Here is a 14,960-nt window from a genome sequence, read left to right as displayed (position 1 = left end):
ATCATTATTAGCAGTATTATTTATTATAGCCATATTTATATTTGTTCTATTAAAAACAAGCTTAGATTTGTCCACCTCTCAGGTTTTACACCATATGGGGCATAGCAGGTGTATTTGGAAATAACTCAGTATTTTGACCAAACTTTATTATTATTATTCATTTATTCGTTTGCTGGAAATTAGAACTGAATTTAGAAATAGTTTGAAACAAATCTTTGCGCTTAACAAACAAAATTAATTATTTATAGGCTAATTGATGTCTGTGCGGTAAGGTTTCCCTATCCACGAGAGCAAAAGCGAAAGTGAACTTACTTTATGTCATGTTAATAGCAATGCGCTTATGGCGCGACGCAGCTGGCTCTTAAAGGTAATGGAATATGAGACTCTGATTGGTTTATTCTCAAAACACACTTGTAAATCATTAAGAAAATAAACTCAACCCTTTTAGACCATGCGGTTTTTCCCGTCCTTAAGTTAGCATAAATGCATTCGCCTTGAAAACGTTTGCGATCTGCGCATGGACTGTCAAAACAGAGCCCACAATGTCAATGTACAAAGTTCACGCACGCCCGCACACACAGATGCACACACACTGACAGACAGAGCGTGTTTAGCTTCCCACTCTTTTTGCACGCATATGTGACAGGATACAGCTTAATCTTTACTGCTGTATGGATATCTGTCATGTTAATGTGCAAAATAAACCTGATTTAACGTCTAAAAACCAGGATTGAAGTGACTTCTTTTATAATTGTTCTGACAAGCGGCTGTACTGATGAAGTAAAGCTGAAGTGAATCACTGTACTTCATTACACACGTGCACTGTTTTAAAACACTTTAAACATGTGAAACTTACTCTTGATCACATTTGATGATGATTGATGATCCTAGCGAACTGAACAGACCTTTTATTCCCGGTTGCTTTGTGCTCGTCTGGTCTTGTTGACATGATTATACACGTGACTACCGGGACATGTTACTACGCGAAGCTGTCAATCAATTCGGTGGGCGGGAGGACTGCGCTTCTTTTTATCTTGTGTGATCATATCATTGTTTCTGCACTGACACGTTGTTAGTATTTGTTTGCTGAAAGAAAAAATTACATCTTCTTTTTAAACTTTGTGTTTATGCTATTAACATACTGCTTGTTTTTTTCTTTCTTTGCAGTATTGGATTACATCTAGTCCTGATTGCATTTTTACTCCAGTTCCAGTCCAGCACAGTTATACCTGCCAATCAAGCACCTGAAGCTACCAAGCAGATGTGTGGGCAGCTGTGAGCCAAACTCTTAGGAACATTGGTTCTCCAGGAAGAGGACTGGACATAATTTCTGTAAGTGATTAACCTAGCACGACTCCCCCTCAACTGGAAGCAGTAACTGGGAACCAAGACTCAACTGGTGTGATATGTTGAGATTATCTAAAAAATAATTTTTCTATGAATATTAATTTAATCTTTTTTATAGAATTATCTGTTGTCTGAGACCTGACTCTGGTGGCCAAGAATTACATTTCTCTTTTCTGCTTCATACAAAACAATCTATCTTACAGTAGCCAAGCTCAGTCAAAATAAAATCATCATATTGTTTAAACTTTAGTTTGATCAGGTGATTGAAGTTGACGTGCAAACTCACTGTGTGCAGACACCTCTGCATGGAAGGCTGTTATGCCAGTCTCACAATGCATGAGCAGTGTATATTTTTTCTGCGTGCATGCTAACAACTGGGTTTCTCAGGAATTGCACAGAAATGGTTTTCTGCATGCATCCATCTATTTGTTTTCTATTCAACTAGTTTGTTTGCACTCTCCATCTCTCTCTTTCTCTCTCTCTCTCTGAAAAAAAATAAATAAATCAAAGCCTTAATTTGTTTTGAGTGATTTTTTTTTTGTCATCCTGGAACTCCTGTAAAAATGGTATTTCCCGAGTTCCCCCAAAACATTCTTTACTCTAGAAATTTTAGGGTACAAATGGTAGGGAAAATACAAACATGAAAATTTAACTTTGTTTTGTTTAACTCAATATATTTTTTTATGTTTTGTCTCACTTAGATGATACAAAAGCAGCTTGGCCACAGCATCCAAAGTGAAAACTTCTTGCAAGACAGAGGGTGATGGAAAGAGCAGAAGATCAGTGATCAGACATAAGTATATTGATGCCCCTGAGAGGACTGATTTATAAATTAATGTTATATATAGTTGTTCTGTTTTATCATATATGTGTGTGTGTGTGACATTAATAACTTTTACATTGTAACACAAAACATAAAATAATAGTCAAAATGCATGAGTAGTTTTGGGTCAATAAAAAATCTAAATGTTTTTTAAGCACCAAATCATTCGAATGGTTTCATGTCGGACGCAAATGCCTTAAATGCAGCTTTAACATTATTGGAATAAATTATATTTTTACATATTCAAATTGAAAAGTTAACATATTAAAAAGGAATAATTACTTACAAGGTTACTTTTATATCTGCATTTTTAGAAAATAAAGCAGTTTTGTCCCAAACCTTTGAAAAATAGTCCATGTTGTCTTTATATTTTTAGATGCTTCATTTATTACTGATTTTGCTTTATGCTTTCATAATATGTAATTATGCATTTGAAGTGATATTGTGCTATTTTGCTACATAGTAAAAGTGAACTAGTTTTGTTTTGTGTTAAATCCACAATGGCCCTGCATATAAGTGCTTTACTGGGACCTTGTAGGCACATTTTGTGCCTGGACTCAACTTAATATTAGTGGGACCTAACTATTTTGTTAATTACTAAATGCCTACAGAGCATGCTCATAGGACATACTTCTGTCCCAGATACTGTGCCCCAGTATAGCTATACTTCGCCCAGTGTGGCCATATACACTCCTCTTTGTGTGGACTTGCTTTGGGCCCACAGTGAACTTCTGTTTCGAGTGGGCCAGCCCACAGTTTGGTCTAGCGACATTGTATATGTTTTTGGTATAGACATGTTTGTATGGAAATTTGTGCACTAATACTGTACACTCAAGTACATGAAGGTGAGCTTAAGCAAACTGCATAAAACATTCAAAACTGAGAGAGACAATCTGCTAGTTCAGTGAGACGTCATGCAAAGTGGCTTCCGGGTCCAAGCGCTCTATTCAACTGAATGGGGAGACTCGTGAAATGGTAATAATAAATGTTTATAAAGCGATTTAGTTTCGAAAATCAAGATCACAACATATATGTCCATGCCTTATATACAATGGCCAGAAAGTAATTAATTTTTTTATAAATTGTTAAAATTCTGGTATTTGTGATGCAACAAGCCCAGAGATTGTTGCGTACACTGACTTCATAAAAAATTAACTTTAATGTGTGATATGAATAAAAAGTGATCATAAACTAATAATTTCTCAACTCAAACGAGTGGAGGCTTGGACCCGGAAACAGTATTACATACGTCACCAACACTTCACAACTTAACAAGTGAATAGAAAAGCATATCTTAATTAAGATATAAACTGTATCCCATTAAAATATTGTAGAAATTATCGTATAGGAATAGTTCCAAAATATTATGCTTCTATTTTGTCTGTATAAATGTGCAAGTCAGACTGATTTAGATCAGAAGTCCACTACATGTTCATTAACTGATTTCACAGTTGAAAGTGCTACAATTAACATAGAAATACCCTAGTCAGCACAGCACAGCACCACTTCACTGCTTTTTCTGTGACAGCCAGGGGGCTCATGCAGGATTTGAACCCAAGACCTCTCGCAACCTCAGCGAGAATCATACCACTAGACCAGGGGTTTCAAACTCAATTTACTTGGGGGCCGCAGGAGGCAAAGTCTGGGTGAGGCTGGGCCGCATAAGGGATTTCACAAAAAAAAAGTCCTCAAATGTCATTATTAACAGTTTTAATTATTTCTTCTGAACATGAAGTGTCCTGGACATTAATAGAACATTGAGTGAAGATTATGAACAGTTCTTCTGAACATGGCATCTTTTGCCTACTTCTTGCTGCCAGAGACTTGACAGCGCTTCTTCTCACAAATCTGAACCACATTTGGCTTTAGAGCGGAAGCAGTTGAGACCCTCAGTATGGCTTGAAGATGATCATCATTAATTCTAGACCTGTACTTTGACTTATTGAAGTTCGAGGTGGAGAATAACTTCTCACACACTTCTCACACACTCAAAACTTCCATTCCCTCACCTAAAAAAAAGGCGTATATATGTATAAATAAAACACCCCCACCCCACTCCAGTCACATCAGTCTGTCCCAGTCTGTATCTACCTATAATATATATAAGATGCAGGCTGTAGCTAGGTAGGTGGCAGGCTGCAGATAGGTAGCTAAGTGGCAGGCAGGGGCGGGAACAGCTTACCTTGGTTCTGGCCGGCGCGAGTTCCCTCCTAAACACTTCCCGCCCGTCACAGCGTCTAACAAAGGGGCAGGGTGCGTGGTGACGTCACCGGCATCCCCGCCCCTTTGTTTACACGGCGGGCGGGGAATGCCAGTGACCGCTGTGTACGGATAGAATCAGCGGAGCGGGGAGTGCTCTCTCTCCCCGCTCCGCTGATTCTGTCAGGCCCCGTTTACACTAGTGCGTTTTAGTTGTAAAACGGCGTTTTAGAATGAAAACGATCTACGTCCACACTCGCGTTTCACCCAGCGTTTCTGAACTGCTCTCCGTCCACACCAAAATGCTGAAAACGCACATCACGTGACCACACACACTTTGGCAAGCGCTGCAGCCCATCTACCCAGATGAGAGCTCTGCTAGTCGGACTCCTCATCAAGCATCTCCCGCTGGATCTAATCTCACTATATTTATTAAACGTGATATTTCATTCATCTTGTTGTCTTTATCTAACGAAATATTCCCTGACTTTGGTCATTGGAATCTATTACTTGCTCTCATGTAACGTGTTTTGGCTGAGCGCAAAGATAAGTTAATTATTAATGTAACCACGTAGCCTACATTCTGTATATTGACTGATCGCTTGCCTTTATTTCCTATAATGTATAAACTTATCGTTATACTTTTATAATGGCCATTATCGATTATTAAAACTGATATTCAGCAAAAGAGAGGGTGTGTTTCGCATTTTCACTGAAATTGAAAGGAGGCAGTTGTTATTGGCTCCGTTTTGTTATAAATATCCACACTGTGAAGATGACGCTCATGCAGCACGACGCCTCAACATTTCTGCTGTCTGTTTAGTTGTTAATATTAAAATAAAAATAGGCAGTTCCTTATATCAAGTTTACATTTTATTGTTGAGAAAGTGAAACAACGTAGCCAGGGTGATGTGAATGAAGTTATAAAGTACGCGGTTCCCTGTGAAGATTGACGCGTATCCTCGTTATGTTTTCCATATCAAACTGAGAAGAAGAGTTGTAGCCTTGATCAAACTTGCGAAGTCTGAACTTACACGGAGAAGATTCAGGACTGAACTTTGTGTTAGGCTACTTAATATTGAGGAAAAGCCCCAATCAGAGAGGCGAATGTCTGCAGCCCCGCCTCCATTTTCAGATGTCTCCGTCTTTCCCCATCCACACTGAGACGGAGCAGCAACGTTTTCAGAATGAAAACGGCCTCTCCAGCGTTTTCGAAACGATCCGTTTTCAGCGCTCGAGAACTCCGGTGTAGTGTGGAAGGATTCTGTCAGTGTACAGCGGTCGGTGCGGGCCACAAAATATTGCACTGAGGGCCGCAAATGGCCCGCGGGCCACGAGTTTGAGACCCCTGCACTAGACTAACAAGCCCTGAAGTAGCACCCAGCAGTGCCACAAAAAAAGTCTGTGAAACCGGTCTAAACTACTTTTTGTTCATGTTGTTTGTGTTACGTGCGTCAGCAACCCCCATGGATGCATATTTTAGTTTACTGGCAGTAAAAAATGGCCCAGTGGCCTAATGGATAAGGCACCAGCCTTCGAAGCTGGGGATTGTGGGTTCAAGTCCCATCTGGGTCGTTTTTGATGCAGTTCCTTTTAAGTTGGCTGTGCAGCACAATCCAGTGTGACCTTCAAAAAGCTAGGTTCATACCCTTAGGTCAAAAAGACATGACAATGGAAAACTCTTCAGAGAAGCTCTTTTGTCATTAGGTGTACACACCAGATCGTCTGAAAGCAATAGGAATCCTAAAGTGCTGTTTTCTGAGTTACAGGAACTTACTGAGTGATACAACAGATATATTAAGTGCTTGTATTGGCCCAGTGGCCTAATGGATAAGGCATCAACCTTCCAAACTGGAGATTGTGGATTCAAGTCGTGTTTGTTGGGTTACTTTTAAGTTGTGTGAAAAAATCCTGACCACTCGAAGCTTAGGTGTGATGATCTGAGGATAATAGTTGGCTTCGAATTCTCAGACTTGCTGCACACTTCAATTAAGATTCTTCCAATCTCGCTCGAATCTCACTGTCAAGTTAGAAACTAAATGGTTCTGCTAAGCACTGGTAATGGAGATCTTGACTTCAATTACCCCGTGGCTCTCAACTCACGGTCTCATGTTAGGTGGATGGTGATGAAATGCAAACAAGAAAATAGCTGCAGAAAGGTTGTGATTTCAAGTTAATGAGAGTGGCCTTGACTGGAATTCGAAACTCTCACGACCAGTCATACTATACGCTAGAACCATACCCCAGGACCAGAGACGCGAATGTGAATGATTGCAGAAAGAAAAAGTTTGTCCATTAGTTCTTATTTGACGGAATGCAAACTGGCATTGAGATCCTAAAGTGCAGTTTTTCATGCGGTGGCATCTTGTTGAAGGCATACAAGAGATCCTTGATAGAAGACCGGTGACATGGCCCAGTGGCCTAATGGATAAGGCATCAGCCTCCGGAGCTGGGGATTGTGGGTTCAAGTCCCATCTGGGTCGTTCTTGAAGGTCTCACTTCTACTTAGGAGAAATGTTTGGTAGATGAAACACAGTAGCTGTGAAAACCTTCTTGAGATGTGTTTGTGTGTCATTAACTTCCTTCATTGTCATCCATATTTCCTGTTATGACTAAAAGGGTAAAAAGATTCCTAACACGAAAGGTCATTTTGAATCCTGCATGGTGCCTACAGAGAAGAGACTGCATACAAACACAAAAATGGTGCTTGCATATAAAGCTGGTGCGTTGTTCAAGATCCATAAAAAATCTAACAACCGAATCATTGCCACTGCTATTTTGTCTGTATAATTGTACAGGTTAGGCTAATTCAGATTAGAAATCAACTAAATGTTTATTAACTAAAGTCACAGCAAAAGTTGCTTCAATTAACACAGAAACACCAAAGCATCACTGCTTTTTCTGTGACAGACATAGGGCTCGTCTGGGATTTGAACCCAGGACTTCTTGCAACCAAAGCAAGAATCATACCCCTAGAGCAATGAGCCCTTTAGAAGCACTCTGCAGTGCCACAAAAAATTCTGTGAAACTGGTTCAATCTACTTTTTGTTTATGTTGTTTTTGTTACGTGCGTCAGCAACTCCCTGGATGCATATCTGATTCAGTCCTCCAGCATCTTTTTTTTCCTTCAAATTAAAGTCTTTTACACTAAAATCATTTTGAAGTTGGTCTTTTGTTGCTAATTATTTATTTATATTATCTGATATATAACTAATTCTATTATATTGCTTTATCTCTTAACCAGGAGAAGGAGGGAAAATGCACTCACTCACTCAGTGCAGTCGAATCAATAAGCAAAAAACAACACATTAAAGGTTACCAAGACATATATCACAACAAGAGAGATCTGTTATGGTACAGGCACAAATCAAGCAACAAAGAAATCAAGAAAGCAACTTTTAATCAGAAACTTCCACACCACAGCACATCAGCTTCTAAATGCACCCACTCTGTCTAAGGTAGGCTCATATATATATATATATATATATATATATATATATATATATATATATATATATATATATATATATATATATATATATATATATATATATAGCAGCTGGGCATAGTTAATCTGAAAGCAAGTTGGGCCACGGTCACACTAGAGTTTGTGCTTGCAAAATTCTTTCGTACAGCGCTGCAAAAACGTGCGAGATAAAACAATATGATTAGACGTTGCTAAAAGCGACTGATTGCTCCATATAGCTCATGTTTTGATCTTCTATTGGTCTCATGCACTCACGTGATGCAAATTTCAAGCTTTGGTCTTACCAGATGCTGCAGTCTAATCGTGGGAAAGACACTTGCTCCTGAGCAGATTCGAGCTTGGGGATGTGTTCCTGTCACACCAACAAGTCTGCCGTGAGTTTCAAAGAACACATTATACTGACTAGTTGCCAACTTAAATGTACTCTCTCACTTCCAGCGTTCACTGAGAATGCACACACACTCAAGCAGTTTGGCCTTGTTTAAAACCACATCTGGCAGCGGTGGGATTCGAACCCACGCCCCCGAAGAGACTGGAGCCTAAATCCAGCGCCTTAGACCCCTCGGCCACGCTACCCTAGATGAATTCATGCAGTGGTCCATTTTCTGCCAACTTTAATGTACTTTCTCATTTCCAGCAGTCACTGAGAAAGCGCACACACTCAAGCAGTTTGGCCGTGTTTAAAACCACATCTGGCAGCACGCCCCCGAAGAGACTGGAGCTTAAATCCAGCGCCTTAGACCCCTCGGCCACCATACCCTGGATGGATTCATGCAGTGGTCCCTTTTCTGCCAAATTTTACAGAAGCAGAACAGCAGAGAGGACGCAGAGCTTCCTAGTGAAGCCCTTCAACTTTGGCCAAGGAGTCTACATTTGGATGTGAGCGGAAGCATGCAGTATCACTTTGCAAGTCTGTTTGCTCAAGCAGAGAGGTCATTCTCAGAGCGGTCGGATTTGAACCCACGCCCCCGAAGAGACTGGAGCCTTAATCCAGCACCTTAGACCGCTCGGCCACGCTACCTTGCCAAGCTGCTTTCCCTAAACAGTTTTCGCACCAACTTGTTTCAAGTAGCGCAACAGCGCTGGGAAATCAGTTCAATTTGGCCATGCCTTGCTGGAGTTCCTCCACAAAGAAAGAGAGCTCCTTAATACCAGCTTAGGGAGCACTCCCACCTTCCTGTCAACCACAGTTCTGTCTCTATTTGAGCACACCTCAAGGCATTAGAAGTCTACTCCAAACGGCAGCCAGCTGCGATGTATTTAAGCACCTGATTACAAGGTAACTGTTATTCCACAAAATAATGAAAGTTACTGATTCCATCACAGCAGACCCCACATTGTTGGTAGGGGGTTGGCACTCGACAGACGGTTGAATGTGCTATAAATAACCAAGTCATCCAAATACGCTTCGATGTTCTGCAAGCCTTCAATTACACGGTTTACTAAACGTTGGAAAGTGGCCGGTGCGTTTCGAAGGCCGAAAGCCATTACGGTGTAATTTAGAAAACGATCCGATGTAACGAACGCAGATATTTCCTTACTATGCCACTTACTATGTCACTATGCCCACCTGCCAATAACCTCGGAGCAGATCAATTTTTGAAACAAAAACCGCATTCCCAACGCGATCCATGCAATCCTCCATACGAGGTAACGGATAACTATCAGGCTTAGTGAGATCTTTTACACTTCTAAAATCAGTGTAAAATCGAAATGTGTTGTCAGATTTCTTTACACGCAAACAGGGTGAACTCCATGGACTAGAGCTTGGTTCAGCGATGTTATTTTCGAGCATGAAATTCACCTCTTATTGCATCTGTTCTCGCTTTTCTGGACTTACCCGATAAGCATGCTGTTTTATTGGTAACGCGTCACCCACATCAATATCATGCTCAATTAAAGACGTACGGGTAGAAACATCCGAGAATAACTCAAGATGATTTTCAATAAGACCAACCACATCCGATCGTTCAACAACTGTTAAGATAAAAGTCAAGGTTTTGGACAATCTCAGAATTTTTTTGTTTTCCCGCCACTAACTCAGGAGCAGGAAACTCCACGTCTTCCTCCTCCAACAACACGCTGTCAGCAACAATGGGAGACAAAGGACTGATCAACGGATTAGCACTGGACAGCGCACGGTGATCAGGAATTTCAGCACCGGACAGCGCCTCGTCAGTCAACTGAGTCTCTGTGGGCAACACAGTTAAAACAGCAGCATTCTCTCTAGACACATTTGACGATCGTTCAAAGTAAGGCTTAAGCATGTTTATGTGACACAGCCGAGTTTTTTTCTTTCTGTCAGAAGTAGCAATCACATAGTCAAGTTCACTCACCTTTTCTTTAACTACATACGGGCCATAATAGCGAGCCTGCAATGCAAAACCTGACACTAGCATCTGACATCTGTAAATTTGATGATGGTGTTGGATCTGTTCACAGCCCTGCAGTCGATGGTAAAAAGGGAGTAGAGGAAGGGGCTCAGCAGCCCTGTGGTACACTAGTGTTGAGTGTGACGCTGGTGGAGCAGATGTGACCTGATCTAACATTTTGAGGTTTGTTAGTCAGAAAGTTCATAATACAGTTGCATAGTGATGTGTCGATATCCAGGTCTCTTAGTTTGATCAGTAACTTGGAGAGTATGACAGTGTTGAATGCTGAACTGAAGTCCACAAACAGCATTCTTGCATAAGTGTTTTTATTGTCCAGGTGTGTGAGTACAGAGTGCAGTGCTATAGAGACTGCATCCTCTGTGCTCCTGTTGCCACGGTAAGCAAACTGATGTGGGTCCAGTGTGGATGGCAGAGAGTCTTTTAATTGTGCCAGGACCAACCGCTCGAAGCAATTCATAATGATGGGTGTGAGTACTACAGGGCGGTAGTCATTCAGGCATGTTGGGTTGGAGTGTTTGGGCACTGGCACAATAGAGGTGGCTTTAAAGCATGTTGGCACAGCTGCTAGGTTAAGCGACAGGTTGAAAATGTCTGTGAATACCCCAGCGAGCTGTTCTGCACATGCTTTGAAGACTTGCCCAGGAATACCATCTGGTCCAGCAGGCTTTCGCACATTGATCCGACTCAGTGCGTTGTGTACTTCTGAGGAGGTGAGTGTGATAGGTGAGTGGTCGGTGGAGGAAGTGATCCTGACGTAGGGTTTTTTATTGTCTCTTTCAAAGCAGGCATAAAAGTCATTTAGCTCGTTCAGAAAGGAGACTTCTGTGGGTGTGGACTGGCTGGGTGTGTAGTTGGTGATGGCCTGGATGCCCTGCCACATGCGCCAAGGATTAGAGTTGGAAAAGTGCTCCTCTAGCTTTAGCTTGTAACAGTGCTTGGCCTTTTTGATGCCCCTCGTCAGATTAGCCCTGGAAGTGCTGTAGGCCTGTGCATCACCTGATCTGAAGGCAGTGTTGCGTGCTTTCAGCAGGAGGAGCACCTCCTTGTTTATCCATGGCTTCTGATTCGGGTATGTAGTGATCTGTTTCTGGGTTGTAACAGATATATAACAGATATATTCCAGAACAGAGGAAGTGTAACTGTCAATGTCTGTTTGAAAGCCATGTGTGGCCTGGGAAGCAAACATACCCCAGTCTGTGTGTTGAAACCTGTCCTGGAGTGTGGAGTCTACCCCATCTTTGTGTAAACATGGTCTAATGTTTTAGACCAAAAACAAGACCTAAACAACAGAAAAGTTACTAGTAACTAATAAAATTAGTACTAGTATCTAATAAATAAAAACTATACATTTAATAAGTACTATCTAATGAATAAGTACTAGTATCTAATAAAATAAACCAGTGTCTAATGAGTAAGCACTAGTATATTTTGAAAACTCTAGTATTTAATTAATAGCACAAGTATTTAATTTAAAAGATATCTGAAAAATAAGCACAAGTAACATGAAAAAAGACACTAGTATGGCAGGGCTCGAAATTGCGACCATTTTGCTCACATACGTGCCCGAAATTTTATCTATGCGACCTCAAAATATATTTGGGAGCATTTGTGCAAGTGCATGAATGTGTTGTGTGCGACAGTTTTTACTTTGCAAAATGTTCACCACATGCGCGGATTCGGGAGACATTCATGCTGAATGCATCTCTGTGCTTGAAACGGGAGACGCAGCGCTCAGGAATGGTTTAAAACAGTTGTCATGTCAGTTTGCTGCAGTAAACAAAGCCAAGTCCGTAATCCTTGCCCCGCCTTCGCGCTCTTCTTATTGGCCCACTGCTCTAGCACTGAAATATCAGTTGTTAATTACTCAGTTAAACGGACATCGCAAACGGGCCTACACTAAGTAAACTAATATCGCTACTCACAAAAAAACCGGTATTGCTATTAACATGACTTATGCATATAATAAGGTGCAGTACATGTCAAAAGCATCAGTGCAGTATCAGACAGCACCCGTGAGAACCGCACAGTTATATCATTAACAGATTTCTTCATGTCAAGCAGTGCGTGCAGGGCCGGTGGGCGCTCTGTGTATCTTTTGGACACTCAGTTATGTTATAAAAATGTATTTTCTTGAGATAATGGGACGAGACATATTTTCCTCACGCTTGCATTTATACTGTTGATTTCAAATGCAATTAATAAGTTTGTATAAAAATTGTAGTAATGATGCTTATAATTGGTGGGTGCGACTACATTTTTGCTGATGCGCCTACATTTTTAAAGTTATGAGCACCGGTGCTACCAAGCAAAAAGGTTAATTTCGAGCCCTGCTAATGGGTGATGCTAGTGGGTTGCACCTTATCTCACAGCAAGAAGTACAGGTGAATTGAGCATGATAAAATTGACTGTAGTGTATGAGTCTCTGAATAAGTGAGTGTGCTTCCCAGTGATGGGTTGTTGTTGGAAGGGCATCTGCTATGTAAAACATACGCTGGATAAGTTGGTGGTTCATTCCACTGTGGCAACCCCAGATTACAGTTTTTTTTCATTTGTTTTGCCACAAATTTCAGAACCCTGTTATCAATTTTCAAAACTCGAACATCCACTACTTTAAACACAGACTCTCCAGTGTTCAATACTCTGCATGCTGCATTCATTTCCTTTAAGAAGTCTTGCATTTGAAGGATCATTGGTTCACATAATCCTGTTATCATATAAATACTACAGGAACAAACTTTAGATCACCAGCACACAAGATGCACATTGTTACAATAAACAATCTTTTACAGTCATTTTTGTTTAAAATATATGATACAGGTTTCATAATGGTTTATACATAAGTGTAGAGGGAACAGTACAGACAGTGGATACACTAAACTAAGTTTATTCCAACGCAATCTCATGGCAATTCGTAACTTTTTGATTTAGTGGCTAATTCTCATTCCATCATAATGTAGGTTTACTGTCATTTTTTCTCACTGCAAGTCCCCATATAGAAAGCTGATGTATGGCATAATATATGGCAACATATGGAAATTACAACTGGTCTCGACATACTGTATTTAAAATCTCATAATAGTCAATAATTTGTCAAAATCACTGTTTACATTTTTTCATTTTCATATTTTTTCATATCACGTGTGTGTGTGTGTGTGTATGTGTGTGCATAAAGAGGCTCTTGTACAACAAATCCAAAAGGCTTGATCTCAACAATAGCTGATAGTCACTTTTGCACTTTTGCTGGAACTTGATTCCAGGGTCTCCTGTTTACAGTACAGGCACTTTGACCAACTAAGCTACAGCGCCAAACGACCTTGACAGGGGCTAATTTTTTAATTGAAAAAAGAAAAATAACTAACAACTGTAGCGCTGCATGCACTCTTAACAAAAAGCCACCCTGGCACCTGTACATTGGGCACTGTTGGGATTTGAACCCAGGATCTCCTGTTTAGGAGTCAGGCACTTTGACCAACTAAGCCACAGCGCCAACCATGAAAAGCAGGCAATACGTTTTTGCACACAGAGACTTAAAAAAGACAGCGAGTCTAAAAATGGCAAGCAAAGAGGTTGTTCACAGTTTTTTACAATGGCCATGACAGTTTTTTCAATACATTTAACAAGTTTGCTATACTCTTAACGCAGCAACACACCTAAAACACACAATTGGCAAAACAGTTAATTTTATGCTCAAAATCACACATTGTAAACTAAACCTCTAAACTTCTTTTCAAAATACAATAATAAACGAACACACTACACCATGTCTAACAAAACACTGCAAATATGTTTCAAAATTACATAATTGTTCAAAACACAAACACATGTTCTCTTTCAACAGAAACATTCAGTCAATCAGAAAACACTGACAATAAAAACACTATCATCAGCTAAAAGTACAGAAACTGCATTATTTTATGCGTCAGCTCTGTCCTTATATTTTAAGACTCTACATTTTCATTTTGTTTGGTTTAGTAAATGCAGGCATTTTCTTTCTTTTACTGCAAAAATTCAATACAAAAATAAAGAAATAAATTGCTTTATAAAATTTACAGTTGATGTAAAAAAAATACAGACACAGAATTGCTGCAGTACAGACTTTATTTGCAAAAGGACATCACTGCAAGATATACCAACAGAAAAAGCACCGCAATTATAATTAAAAAACAAAATAATTTTCTATTCTGCCTGGTCTTCTGCATTTACCCGACTTCTTCTCTGGCCCAGCATGGTAACGGTGGCCCTTTGGCCTATTATGTTTCTCCTACGGCGACGCCTTTTCACCAAGTTGAAGCCAGCCTCGTCAACATAGATATTTTCATGTGGTATTTGATTGACCTCCAACTTCATGACTCTCTAAAAGTAATTTGACACAGTGTAAATGGTTCACTGTACTATAGCTAATGTATGTACTAATGAACGCCAGGTTTATAGAGTCGCTTACTGAAAAACACACTGTGCATAAAGTAATGACTGTATTGCATAACCTTATGTGGACGTATTGGTGATGGAGTTCTGCAATGTGCTCATTGTTCCTTTCAAAAACCTCATTAGTCCTTTTTTAGAACATACAGTATGATCATGTGATTTGAAAAATCCCAACACGTGTGCTTTCTAGATGGGAATCATGTTCATATGGGAGCTGTCGTATATATATATATATATATATATATATATATATATATATATATATATACATATACATACATACATG

At 40.1% G+C, this 14,960-nt stretch overlaps 2 protein-coding genes, 1 long non-coding RNA gene and 4 other non-coding genes across 8 annotated transcripts in view; 4 read left to right on the top strand and 3 right to left on the bottom strand.

The window, feature by feature from the left end:
- The window catches only part of LOC108183686 (uncharacterized), a 30,462-nt gene extending 25,906 nt beyond the window's left edge, over positions 1-4,556 (top strand). The window contains exons 4-5 of one of the 2 annotated variants that reach the window (XR_015942562.1): positions 1,168-1,332; positions 2,049-4,556. The gene's annotated coding sequence lies outside the window, so the exon portion shown is untranslated. The remainder of the gene's footprint in view (positions 1-1,167; positions 1,333-2,048) is intronic. The other variant, XR_015942561.1, reaches the window with a different exon arrangement.
- The window catches only part of LOC110439496 (uncharacterized), a 484,284-nt gene that overhangs the window by 22,466 nt on the left and 446,858 nt on the right, over positions 1-14,960 (top strand). The gene's annotated exons all lie outside the window — the stretch shown is intronic.
- Positions 1-14,960, bottom strand: part of LOC148682319 (uncharacterized) — a 164,832-nt gene that overhangs the window by 139,208 nt on the left and 10,664 nt on the right. The window lies entirely within an intron of this gene.
- trnar-ucg (transfer RNA arginine (anticodon UCG)) lies at positions 5,872-5,944 on the top strand. Its single transcript has one exon. It is a non-coding gene; the product is annotated as a tRNA-Arg (tRNA).
- trnar-ccg (transfer RNA arginine (anticodon CCG)) lies at positions 6,780-6,852 on the top strand. Its single transcript has one exon. It is a non-coding gene; the product is annotated as a tRNA-Arg (tRNA).
- Positions 8,351-8,432, bottom strand: trnal-uag (transfer RNA leucine (anticodon UAG)). The gene has a single exon. It is a non-coding gene; the product is annotated as a tRNA-Leu (tRNA).
- Positions 13,663-13,736, bottom strand: trnar-ccu (transfer RNA arginine (anticodon CCU)). Its single transcript has one exon. It is a non-coding gene; the product is annotated as a tRNA-Arg (tRNA).

Source organism: Danio rerio, chromosome 4 (assembly GCF_052040795.2).
Source record: "Danio rerio strain M-AB ecotype USA chromosome 4, GRCz13ab, whole genome shotgun sequence".
NCBI lineage: Eukaryota > Metazoa > Chordata > Actinopteri > Cypriniformes > Danionidae > Danio > Danio rerio.
The sequence above is the reverse complement of the archived record's forward strand: the minus strand, read 5'-3'. Positions and strand labels throughout refer to the sequence as shown.